The sequence below is a fragment of the Trichosurus vulpecula genome, chromosome 2, assembly GCF_011100635.1.
Source record: "Trichosurus vulpecula isolate mTriVul1 chromosome 2, mTriVul1.pri, whole genome shotgun sequence".
Taxonomy (NCBI): domain Eukaryota; kingdom Metazoa; phylum Chordata; class Mammalia; order Diprotodontia; family Phalangeridae; genus Trichosurus; species Trichosurus vulpecula.
The window spans coordinates 388,066,275-388,080,134 of record NC_050574.1 but is presented as its reverse complement, the minus strand read 5'-3'; positions in this window follow the sequence as shown (position 1 = coordinate 388,080,134).

The following is a 13,860-nucleotide window of genomic DNA, read 5'->3' as shown; positions in this document are numbered from 1 at the left end:
AAGAATTTCACTTACAGTTGATTGCTGCGAGGTTAATAAATATTCCAGAAGTTTCCATGAGTGCTGACATTTTCGAAGGTGTTTTACATAAACTTTTTCTTTTTCTCTAACTTTTCCCACTGGTGTTCATCATCTGAAGTGTAAACAACTTTCTAATAATCCTCTGGAACTTTGCTGTTTGAGCTGTTTTCAATTGAGTGGGAATACTGAGTTGGTTTAGGATTGGAAACATTTTAAAGCATACTCTGAATTTTATTGAACTGAATCAAGTGCCTTTTTAACAAAATTAGTGAATAATATCTTTTCAACTTAATTATTACATGCTGTTGAAGTATTACACACACTAATAATGGTGTGGTAGTTAAAAACAAAGTTTACTGCTGTCCTCTTTTTTGGTAAACTTTACAAACATTTCAAGTTTTCATACTCTTAGCTTTCAAATATTATCATGGCTGTATTTGACACTTTTTATTGATACCAATTTGATCAAGCACTTTGGTTAAATATAATATCTTTTATTAAAAACACATCTCTGAAGTAATAGACACAGGAATATTACAAATTAAGTATCCTGGGTTCTTAGAATGGTAGAAAAGTGTGTGTAGGAAGACTGCTTTGTTTCATAATAGGATACTCAACTAGAATTTGTTTTGTTTCTATCTGACGTTTTTGTTTTAAAGCATGTTTATACTATTTTAACCTTTTCCCCTTTCGTTAATATTATTTTGTTTTATTTCTAGGTCTACAGACTGGTAATCTGTGCTCTGTTTTTAGCTTTAGCTTTTTTTTTTTTTTTACAAATTAATATCTATCTATCTTTTTAAATGTTGTCTCAACTATGTCGCTATTATTGTATTTTTAGGCAAATTGCATTTTCTCACCAAGTGTGACATGTCAGCTCCAACCTTATTTGGGTGTTGTTTTAGGTTATCCTCTGCCTTCAGGACCAAAGGTCAGCAGCACAATGCTTCCCCTGGTCAGTGGTTTTTTACCAAAAGGGGGGAATGTTGAATGCAATCATCAGAAGGGTCTACTTGACCCAGACCCCACTGACACCATGGTTGGAGCAGATTTAAACCAGTTGGAGCCAGGCTGGTGATAGATATCTCTGGAAACTTCTTGTTACTACACCTGGAGCATGATGTTCTGACCAGATGTCCCAACTCCCCAAATCACCCCCCCCCTTTTGACTTTTGGTTGTTATGCAAAATAACTCATGTAACAGATTTACCAAGAGGTGCCTTCCATGAGATTCCCTCCCTGTTGAAGAACCTTTAAACCCTGCCTCTTCTGCCCCATCTGGGTCCTCCAGTACTTTGGTGCTCTGTGGTATCTTTTCCTTGATTAAAGACCTTTGTTGGGGGCAGCTAGGTGACACAGTGAGTAGAGCACTGGTCCTGGAGTCAGGAGTCTCTGAGTTCAAATCTGACCTCAGACACTTGACATACTTACTAGCTGTGTGACTTTGGACAAGTCACTTAACCCCAATTGCCCTGCTTCCCTCTCTCTGAAAAAAAAAAAAGATTATAAAGACCTTTGTTTATTGCTCCTTCAGTAGTCCTCTTTATTTCAGGTTGACAACCCAAATTTCCTTGTCTATAAAATGAGGGGTTTGAATTAGAAGATCCCTAAGTTTTCTTCCTACTGTAGCATACTAAAATTCTATTCTAACACTCCTTTCATTTTTCTCTTAAAAAAATTATTCTACAGAAGCCAGAAAATCCCTTCTCATAAGGGAGGAAGACTGCAAAATTGTAAAGATCTTTTTGTTTTGCTATATTTTTAAACCACTGAAAGCTTTCCTCATTCTTAATGACTGGTAATCATTGACAGCTGCTGTATGTCCTAAGCCATTCAACAGTCAGGTCATATACCTTGATATACTTCAAAAGGACATAATTTCTTCAAAAGATCCATGATTTTGTATGTGTGCGTACTCTCTCCCCCACAGAGATTTCAGTCCTTCCATTTGTAAGCTCACCTATTTCATTTTTGTCTGTGTTTCTAGTACCTAGGACAATACAAGGCACGTAGAAAATTCTTGATTTATTGATTCAGTAGTGAGTGGTCTTCATGATTTGTGATTTTAAAAAAATCATTTGGTGGTCGGCATTCTAAAGGTTGTGACTCTGCTAAGCTGTCCACCCCATTCCCCTCTAACACCCTACGGCCATCTGTTCCTTTCCATCTACCCTGCAGCAGAATTTTCTTTTACTTATTATCTCCCCAACTTTAAGTTCTGCTTGGGTAGGGATTGTATTGCCTTTTCAACTTGTATCCTCAGAGCATTCTGCTCCAAAGTAAATGTTTTAAAAAAATGCTCCCTTCCTTCCTCAGCAGCCACAACCATCAGTCCCATATTCAAAAGCTTTCCAGTTTAGTAGGAGCTATGGTTTTCAGAGTTTGCAGTCTGTGGGCATGCACTTTGAGAACATATGGGCATCAGAGTAAGATTTTAATGAAGGGGACTTGAAATAAAATAAGAAAATGAGATTTTGCTGAAAAACCAACCAACCAGAAGGCATGATTTTAAAGCATGGGCTAGCATCTGGGCCAGTTCATTTGCATATCCCTGTCTGATTGGCTGCAGGGTTTAAATAGTGACAAGATTTAAATGTTTCAGTGTCAATTGAAGATTTCATATCAAAAAATGTTGATCTGTCTAGAACATTAGTTTTTGTTTTTTTTTGATTTGTAGTTCTTTTGGGGTCCCAGAACCATGAGGATTTCTCTGGCATGGGGTTTTCTTTATCTGACATTGAGACCAAAGATTGTACTCATTTAAACAAAGACTGACTTCGGTGGCAGGTAAATCTCGGAGCCAGTTTGACCTCTAGAAAAAGAAAAGGGCCACTTGATTGCCATGGCCAATCTAAAAGTCACCCCCTCATTTTTCTCCCCACTTTGACTCTGCTACCTCAAAGATGCATTTTTTCAAATTGCTGTTTTCTGAAGTCTACAATCTCATTGACACTGTATCACAGAATTTCAGATTTGGGAAAATCTCAGAGGTTATATGGCCCAGATCAAATCCCTGTACCCTTAATATCTCCAACAAACGGCTTTATGTACAGAGGCTAAAAATAGATTATATTGGATCCTTTGTCCTACCTAGCTAAATTTCTCCCTTATTACTCCTGGATAGTATGAACTTAGGTGCTCAGAGAGGCACAATAAGGCTTTCAAGGGCTTGCCAGGGTATCATTCATGCCTGGAACAGTCTCTGCTGCCTACAGCTGTCCAACCTCCTTTCCTGCCATCACTCAAGCAGCCCGTGAAATCCTATCACCTTCCAACTCCACCTTGTGTAAACACGCAGCTCCCAGTTTCCTTTTCTATTCCCACCATGCTAAATACATTTTCCTCTTGTGCATTTCAGTATTTTTTTAATGCTTATTTGTTCAGGATTTGGTGACTTCCCTATGTACGTTTAATACATCTATCTGTCCATTGTCAGCACTGTCAATTTTTGATTATGTCTTCTAAAGACATAACAGGACAGGAACAGTGATTGGATCACTTTGCACTATACATAGTACATGAAAAAGACGCAATAAATGAACCTGATGATTATAACAGTAAAAGGCCTGGTTCTCCAGGGGCAAGAAAGAGCCTCCTTTTATCCCTAATTTACTACCAAGGCTTAAATTAAATTGGGAGGACAACAGAAACTTTCAGTTTGAGGATCAATAGCAATAAGATTTATTGGAAACAGACATCCTCAGAGAAGTCCTGTTTGATGAAAATAACTCATTTTCCTCTTTTATTTCTGCTTCACTCCAAGACAATCATATACCATCTCCAACAAGGAGGTAAGAAAAACTTTTTGCCCCTCTCCTAAATTCATTCCTTGAGACAAGCAGCTCCTGTAGCTATGACAAACTGATCTCAGGACCCCATTGCAACGGTCACACAAGGACAGTCAAACCTGAATGGAAGGATTTCTGGTTATATGCATTATCCTTTCCACTATCCTCTGATGTTGGGAGACTGCAGGGTTGGGAAGAGGCTAGTGCACAGCTGGGAAGTGGACCAGCTTAAACACCACGTTGCCTCTTCCTGTTCAGGCCTGCAAGGAAGGATACAATTATTTTCTTCTCATTTCTATGTAAACAGCTGACTCCCTCCAGCTTCCCTGTGTATTTTTGGCCTGCTTTTAATGAAAGCACTATTAAAATACAGGCATATCTCGTTAGAAACCTGGCTCATTGTTTTATGGATTTGTGTATGGTGTGGGTTAAATCAGACCCCTGGAAACATAATTCAATATAGCTTTATCCAGATATAATATGCATGACCTAAAATGTAGGTATTAGTCCTATCCCCCAATACCAGCATTGCAAAAAGTGCCCCACAGGATGTACTGCAATGTTTCCCTCCGATAGGCAAATGGGAGCTTTTATCATCTTTCTTCACTTCAAGGCTCTCCTTGAACAAATGGAAATTATTTCTAGGTCAAAACATGAAGACAAGTTTGTCTGTGCAACTGCTTTATAAAGTGGAAGTCATTGCATCAGACCCCCAGAGTCTGTCCGGTTTGCACACCCAACCATAGCACCTGCCCTGAGAACATTTGTTATTGTCACCTGCATTTCATAAACCTGACTCTGAAATGGTGGGAAAGGATCACCCAATGGAACACTCAACACAGCGTCATTTCTGAATAAAACTTGTGAACAAGGTGCAGGAAACATTTATTATGTTCTTCTGTACAACAGTAAAAATCATTGAGTTGTGGGCTTGTTCTTTTCAGAGAATCCAAAGTAGAGATGAAGGAGCTATTTTACAATCTTACAAATATGTATGCAAAATAGTGAATACTGCATCTCAACCACTCACACGCTTTAGCACCCTAAAAACATATTTCACAATCTGCCACTTACATAAGTTAGCACTAAAGAGTGAGCTCAGTTTCAGAACTTTAACTTTGTCATTAAACAGAAAGCAAAGGAGAGGCAATTTAGCCAAGACATAGAAGCTATGCTTTGTAGAAAAAGAATGAAATGCCCCATTACCTATTTATTTTCTCCTCTCCTATAATTTAAGTAACATTCTCAGTGACATCTTTATGCTGTATGTACAGAGGCCACAAATAAACACTGGGGTGAAATATCCATCTTTACAACAATAACTGCTGCAGCCAGATGAGACTGAAAGGGGCCATTTAATGAATTATGTTGCTTGAGAAATGGCATAATAAATCTACAGTCAGGCTTCTCCTACAGGAAATGTGAAATGCAAATCAAAGGCCTTAGGTGATTCATATCTTTAATTTACCTCTGGATTTATGAAGGAATTCAATTAATCGAAGGAAGCTTTCCATTAGACTGCATTAAGGTGTTCATAGGGAATGTGATTTCGAATGGAAGTCTTGGAACAGAGGGATCGTAGCTTGTGTATTTTTGCAGAGAGGAGACTTTGCCAAACTAATTTAGCCATTGGAAACTTTTGAATGCCTTATTTCAAGGTGTTCTGTTGCCAGAAGCTGTGTTAAGCACTGGGGATACAAAGACAAGAAAGAGAAAGAAAAGGAAAGAATGAATGGAAGAAAGGAGGGAGAGAGGGAAGAGGGAGAGAAGGAAGAATGGAGGGAAGGAAGAAAGAAAAAGGAAGGAGGGAAGGAGGAGAGAAGGAAGGAAGGAAAGAAGAGAGAAAGGAAGAACTCTTTGCTCTCAATTTGAAATATATTGCAAGACATCAAGGACCTAGGAACCTAGGAGCAAAGAAGACCTACCCTGAGGGGAACGTGTGCGCGCGCCAAAGAAACTGGGAGAAAATTAGAATTGATTCCATTTTCATAAAATAAATGCTGTTCAGTCACATCTGACTTTCTTGGCAAAGATACTAGAGTAGTTTGCCATTTCCTTCTCCAGTTCATTTTATAAAAGAGGAGACTTAGGCAAAGTTAAGTGACTTGCCCAGGGTCACACAGCTATTACGTATCTGAGGCAGGATTTGAACTCAAGAGGAGTCTTCCTGACTCCAGGTCCACCTAGCTGTTCAGAGCCTTGTCTCAGGTAACAGGTAACAAGTAAATACAGCAAATACAGCAAACATGCAGTATTTTGGATACATTTTCATATTTTAGAAGGGAAACATTGTTAACATAGGAATTTTCTCACAGTACCCACCATGAAGACACCAAAGATGCTCAGAGCACAGTTTGAGAAGTGTTGGCATAGAGCCTAAAGGAAGGGTTAGGAGCCTTCATCATTAGGGCGGTTTTTGTATTCTCTTCTAAGCAAACACAAACAGGAATGGGGTTTTGGAGAACAATGAACAAACACAGGCAGATGATGGAGGGAGATAGCTCCAATTTATTCATCTTTTTCTTCTGAGATTTTATAAATTCACTCATGTGGTTTCTCTACCACCACAGTAGTGCTACAATGTAAATTACAAAAAATTTCAACAAAACTCCATGGCTTAAAGTGAGACTCACGGGGCACTGGGAATCAGACCAAAAACACGGCGATGACCACAAAATTTGGAACACTAAGAGAAGCTGCAGGTGCCAAGAGAGAAATTCTTAGCACACAAAGAATACAAAAAAGACAAAATTTTGCTGTTTTTTTTTCACAATTAAAAAATTGTTAGTGGAAAGAAACTTTGTTGCTTCCGCCTTTATCTAAGCATGGGTGATCGTTGGAGGCTGTAAAATCATCTTTTGCGTCATGCATACAATTTCTACTTCTGGGTCTTCTAATGATTTGGATTTAGAAAGGCCTGGGTTCTCAGAACTCAAAATTTTAGAAACAAATGTTAAAAATTGTTTTTACATGTAATTGGGGAAAAATAAAATACTAAAAAATTTTTTTTACGAAGACCTGGGTTCAAATCTTATTGCGGTCACTTACTGTCTATATGACCTTGGGGATATCATTAAACCTCCCCGGGGCAAAATATAGAGAGACCTCTATAGTCAGGAAGACTAGAACTCAAATTTGATCTCAGACCCGTACTAGCTGCGTAACCCTGGGCAAGTCATTTAAACCCTGTTTGCTTCAGTTTCCTCAGCTGTAAAATGGGGGACAACAATAGCACCTACCCCTCAGGATTAGTGTGAGGCTCATCAAAGGAGATAATATTTATAAAGTGCTTAGCACAGTGCCTAGCACACAGAAGGCACTTAAAAATGCTTATTTCCTTCATTCCTTTCCCCCTGGGTCTCAGTTTCGTCATCCATAAAATGAAAAAGTTGGATTAAATGGATTCTAAGGTTTCTTTGAGTACTAAATCAATACCTTTATGAGCATATTATATTTAGCTTAGCCCCCTGTGACAGTCAGCCAGATTTTCCCAGTTCAGCAAGTACACCGCTAACTCCTTCATGTACTAAATGGACAGCTAGTAAAAGATAAAAGGATTTTTCAAACTTTGCCTTGCTCCCAAGAGAGGAAGTCAGGAAAATCTGGCTCAGAAAATGCCCAATCAAGCAATCAAAATCTGTTGTCTCGAAACTGGAGACTGTTCTATCAGCTTGGTCTAAACTATAGAGCTTAAAATTAGATACGAGGTAATGTGACCTAATAGTGTCTTTGAACACAAAGGCACTCTCTAGAGTGATTACACTTATTCCTTATAGAGTGAAACATTATATTTTCATGTCTCCTTTTTTTGCTTCCTTAGCATAAAAAGTAATCTATTATACAAATTCACAAAGAAGGAGAAAAAATCCATTGAGACTAAGTTAACAATATTCCTTTGAATCTAGGGTATGAACAATTAAGTTTAAGAACCAAGTGGGGAAACTCTCTAAAGCTGTAAGTTGTAGAAAGGATGCCAATCTGTATTGAAAGAGGTAATTTCCTCACCAAGGGTCCTTGACACCGTTGAAACACAGGTAGAACTTTAAAAAAAAAAAGCAACCAAAAATACCTGTAAGCGAATGGGAAGGTGTAGTTGAGAAGAGACCCAATTTTTAAAAGTCATAGTCCTTTGTTGACTCTACTTTCTTTGACTGTCTTAAAAAGATGAGCTCTCTTTAAAAACAAAAGGAAACAAAATAACATACAATACACTGCTTGCATGCACGAGTGCGCACGTGCACACACGCACAGGGGCGCGCACACACACACACACACACACACACACCCCTGCTATGGAGAACAGTTCTAAAGCTAGAACAGCACTTAGAGGCCGTCTACTCCAACCTTTCCACTTTATAAGTGAACAAAATGCCTTGTCTCAGGTAACACAGGTAATGTCAGTGAAGAGATTTCCACACAAGACTCCAAATGCAGCATTCTTTCCATTGCATCAATATAGAAGTAAGGAGTGGGATTAGGTAGCATTTGGGTTTTTCTCTGCCCTTTTTCTACTTCTGCTCCATCCATTTTATGGGCTACAGGAGAGTTTATGTGTGCAAACCAGAGCTAGTGCTCACATGTTAACATCCTAGGTTATTTGTTCTAGGTTTGAGTGGAAGCATTTGTTTTGGCTTAGGGCTACATTACAGTCAAAATCAGCTTCTGGATCTACAGCAATGGGCAAAAATACACTTACCCTGAAGCTTAGGGAATCTGATTGTGTCAACTATTGATCATTAGTTCAATATGCACAGAAAAAGAAACAAAAACAAGTCCAGACTTTTGTACACCTCAATATGTACTCCAAATGGCTTTAACCTTGAACTCTGGGCTAAGGACATATCTACATACCAGAGACCTTTCATTCTTGTAAATCTCAGCTCACATTGTTTTTTTTTTTTTTTGCTACTAAAGTGATTTTCTCTCATATTTCCACATGAGAGTTAGAGAAAGAGGATCTCCTGGTTTGTCTTTTGGATCATAGTGTCTCCAAAGTGATTTTTTTCAACCTAAAGCCCAGTCTTCCTTGACATGAAAGAATGATAATCAAGTTTTTATTTTATATCTTGCACGATAAATATCAGAAAAATATCTTAAAATAAAAGAACTGAGACGGGCCTGAGAAAATAGAAATTGTAAATAACAGTTCTACAATCAAATAATAAAATAGTGACTATGAGAAATGGTAGAATTTAAAGACCAAAACACTCCAAACTGGGAATGAGGGAAAGTATGGAATATAAATAATGTTTATTGACTGGAGTTTAAATTTACTATGAAAAAATGACCCTAGTGGTTGAGATAAGAATGCTTAAGGGTACGGTCATGAGGCATTAATATACCTTGGAGAAGGACCTTTTAATTGTCAAAGCCATTTTTGAAGTTTTTAAGCTGAAAGATTTTGTAAAAGCTATGGAGCGTACTGTGTTCCTGGCTACACGTTAGGGAGGACAGAATCACCTCATCAACTCTGAGGTCTGAATTTTGTTTTAGTCCTTTCTGGTTGAAAGGCATTTTGGTGTAGTAAAGAGAGTTGGTCTCAAATTCAAGAAGACCTAATTTCAAATCCTGCCTTGAACACATACTGGCTGTGTGACCCTGGCAAGTCACTTAGTATCTCAGTGTCCAAGACAATTTTTCATTGAAAGAGGAACCTTCCCCTATACCAGCAAAATCATGGGTTTGAACCATTGCAGGTGCTTAAACATTAAGCAATAAATGGCTCAATTTCCTCTACTATAAGGTAGAAGACTTGAACTAGATGACTTTTAAACCTTCAAACTCTAAATCTATTATCTTCTTTAGTAATAGAAATACAACATTCCAGGTACCAGAAAGTTGCTGCGACTTTAAACAAGTCTGTACACAACGTGCCATTTGACTTATGTCCTAGGTGAATATCAATCAATCAATAAACATTTATTAAGCGCCTACTATGTGCCAGGCACTGTGCTAAGCGCAGAGGACACAAAAAGAGGCAAAAAACAGTCCCTGCCCTCAAGGACCTTATAGTTTAATGGGAGTGACAACATGCAGTGGAATATATGTGAAGAAAGCTATAGACAGGATAAACAGGAAATAATTTAAAAATAATTAAAAGAGGGAAAGCACTGGAATTAAGAGGGGTTAAGAGGAATTAAGAGGGGTTAATTCCTATAGGAATTAAGGCTTCCTGTAGGAGAAGTGGGAATGTTATATGGGACCTAAAGGAAGCCAGGATGCTCAGTAGTCAAATCAGAGGAGGGAGAGTGTTCCAGGGATGGGGGACAGCCAGAGAAAATGCCCAGGGTAGAGAGATAGAGTATCGTTTGTGGAACAGCCAGGAGATCAGTGTCACAGGATCAAAGAGCACATATTTGGAAGTGAGGTGTAAAAAGATTAGAAAAGTAGAAGGGGGCTAGATTATGAAGGGCTTTGAATGCCAAACAGAGAATTCTGTATTTTCTTGTGGAGGCAATAGAGAGCCACTGGAAATTATTGAGTAAACGACGTGACATGATTAGACCTGCATTTTAGAAAAATCACGTTAGTGGCTGAATGGAAGATGGATTGGATCAGGGAGAGACTTGTAGCAGGCAGACCCACCAGCAGGCTATGGCGATAATTCTCTCTATTCATTCCTCCCTAGCTATCTCTCTGAATAATAGATCTTAGTCCTTCTGTACAATAAAAGCCTGGGAGGAAAAAAATACCAAGGTAGGACCACAGCAAATAGGCAAAGGGTGGGAGTGTAAGGGGGTTATGATTTAACTGGAAAGACTGCTTTTTTTTTTCTTTTAAAGCTCTGTTTGAAGACTTATGCACAGAATGTGCCCAGTCCTGAAGAATTCTCAAAGCAACCAATAAAAGAAGACTGCATCAATGCTGGTAGAAGTCTTCATGGCTACAAGTCTGCTGACCCCCATGGATTTAAATCATGCAATATCACCAGAACAAGATACCAAGTAATTACCCGGGAGGTAAACAAGCTATTTGAAACCAAAGAGGAAAAGTAGAAATGCTCAGGGAATCAGCAATTTGGGAATTTTTTTAAACAATCCCCCAAATTGCAAAAGCCAAAGCTTAGAAAGGCCAAATCCAAGCAGTCCATTCCACTTCTGAAGAAGTCTCATTGCTAGCAAATGTTTCCTTACATTAAGTCAACATTTCCCTTTCAACACCTTTGACCCACATTGCTCCTAGTTCTGCTCAAGGAGAGTTAGTCTAAAAATACACTGGAACTTTTTAACATGAAAGCCCTTTTATATATTTGAAGGCAGCTCTCTTCCTTCCCCCAATTTCCTGTGTCACATCTTCTTTTCTCAGGCTAGACATCTCCAGTTCTTCCAGTTGCTTCATCTAGTTCATGATGTTAAATCTCATTGTTATTCTGATTGGTCTCCATTGGATGAGGGATTCCAGTTTGTGAATTTCCCTCCAAAAATGTGATACCTAGAACCGACCAGGGCAGACATCATCCCCAAAAGGCAGACTCTAGAGAGGTTACCATCTGCCTCACTGGACAGGATACTTTTTGGGACATCACGTCATACTGTGATGACTCATATTGAACTTATGGCCCGTTGGCGTATTTCGTGTGAACTGCTTTCCAGTTACATTTAAAAAAAAATTGACCTTTGATTTTGTTGCAACAGGGAAGTCCCCAGTGAGAAAACTCCCTCTACTCATGCAGATTACTACCTTTTTGTCTCAAGAAATAAAAAAAATGTCTAAGGATAGTATCTGCCTGGGACAGTAAGAGATTAGGGGGCTTCCCCAGGGTCAGGCTGCCAGTATGTGTGAGAAGCAGGACTTGAACCCACATCTTGCTGACTTTGGTTCCGATTAGCTATCAATTATGCCACACCAACTCTTCTAAACTTTTGTACTATTCTTTTTTTTTTTACATCCAGGTAAAGAAAATGAAATCTATTTTTCTTCAATTTCATTTTATTAGCTTCAGCCTACTATTTCTTTCAAGTTTAGTGTTCTTTCAAGATCTCTTTGGATGATAATCATGCCATTGGACATATTAGCAAGCCCTTCTAGCTTTAATCAGCAAAGCTGAAACATGTGCTATCACAAAAAGGACTTTATCTAGGTCACACCACAGAAAAAAAATTGTTGAACTCACCAGATCCCACTCTACCAGTCTCCACAAGGTCTCCACTGACAACCCTATTCCTGAGCAATGTGCTAATTATAAAGCTCTTCGAATCATGTTGTTCAACTAGTTCAGAAAGCATTTTCCAAGCTCATTTTAGAATGATTTGCTTAAGTCCACACCGCATCCATGCTGTCCTTGTTCTTTTATTGTTGTTCAGTTGTTTTAGTGGTGTCCAACTCTTCCTGACCCCATTTAGGGTTTTCTTGGCAGAGATGGTCTAGTGGTTTGCCATATCCACAACGATCCCACAAGTTAGATGCTATTATTATCTCCATTTTACAGATGAGGAAACTGAGGCAAACAGAGTTAAGTGACTTGCTCATGGTCACACAGCTAGTGCTTCTGACTGGTTTGGAACTCAGGTCTTCCTGACTCCAGGGCTATCCTCTATCCACTGAGTCACCTAGTTGCCTGTTCCCTGTTCTACCTATCCATTAACACACTCAAGAATGTAAACTCCTTGAGGGCAGAGAGGCTTTCATTTTTGCCCTTGTATCACCAGCACAGTTCCTTGAACACAGCTGCTCCTTAATGAAATGCTTGTTGCTTAATTGAGAATGAAATGAGGCTAGACATAAATTGTTACTGAAAAACCCACTGGCTCTTGGTGTTTACTGCTTTCCTTTCTAGGTGGCACAATGAATAGTGCTAGATCTGGAGTCAGGAAAACCTGAGTTCAAATCTAACCTCAGACACTTACTAGAGGAGTGACCCTGGGCAAGTCATTCGACCTATCTCAGCCTCAGTTTCCTCACCTGTAAAGTGGGGATAATAATAGCATCTAACTTGTGGGAGAGTTGTGAGGACCAAACATCTGCAGGACATTTTGCAAACCTCCAAGTGCTATATAAATGCTAGCTATCGCCATGAACAGACATTGAATGAAATTACCTACAGTTCAATATTCTCCATCCTTTGCTCTTTTGATGCTTTAGTCTACATAGCATAGCCATCGCACATTCAAACTTGGAATGTGATTGGTTTGGGATTGATGGCTCAAACTGATACAATTCAAAATTCTCTTACTATCTCTTCATTTATCTGGATTTTCAATTCCCTCTTAACTTTTTTTCCCCCTCCCATTCTCTAGTTTGAGAATCATTCTTCCTTATGGAGGGCAGGATGGTGGTGCAATTGATAGAATGCTGAGCCTAGAGTCAGGGCCATCTTTCTGAGTTTAAATCTGGCCTCAGACACTCACTAGCTGTGTGACCCTGGGTGAGTCACTTAACCCTGTTTGCCTATGTTTCTTTATCTGGAAACTGAGCTAGAGGAGGAAATGGCAAACCACTTCAGTATCCTTGTCAAGAAAACCCTAAATGGCGTTACAAAGAGTCAGAAATGACTAAACAACAACTTCTTTATAAAGAAAGAAGCAGAAGTTTAATTTTTTTTTCTTTATCTGTTTCAATCTTCCTCTTTACCTTAGATCACTGGCCTATCTTTCTCGTTTCTTTTTTCCCCTGTCTCCAACTTACACATTTTTTCAAAGCCCTTTTTGTTAGCCTATAGCATTTTTGGATAGCCACAGTTCACAAATGGGCTTTAGTTTTCTGGACACTATTTCTGCAGGCAAGCCTATGATGCTTTCATATTCATCCTTGGCTACGTGCCCTCTGTACCATCCTTTGAACATGACCCTTTAAAATCTGGCCTCAGCTGAGAGCTCCCTGAACATCCACATCAATGAGACCTCCTCTTTCTGAAAGCATAAAGCACTTATGAAGTACTTTACAATCATCCTGATTACTCAGCTCCTCTCATGAAGTAGGTCACCAATATGAGACAGATGAGGAAAGTGAAAGCCCTCAGGGTCACTATCCAGCAAAATTATGGCTAAGGAGAAGTACAGGCCGGAGCCTGGATCCAATGCCAGCTGCTTTTTCCGATATTCAAGTGCTAGTA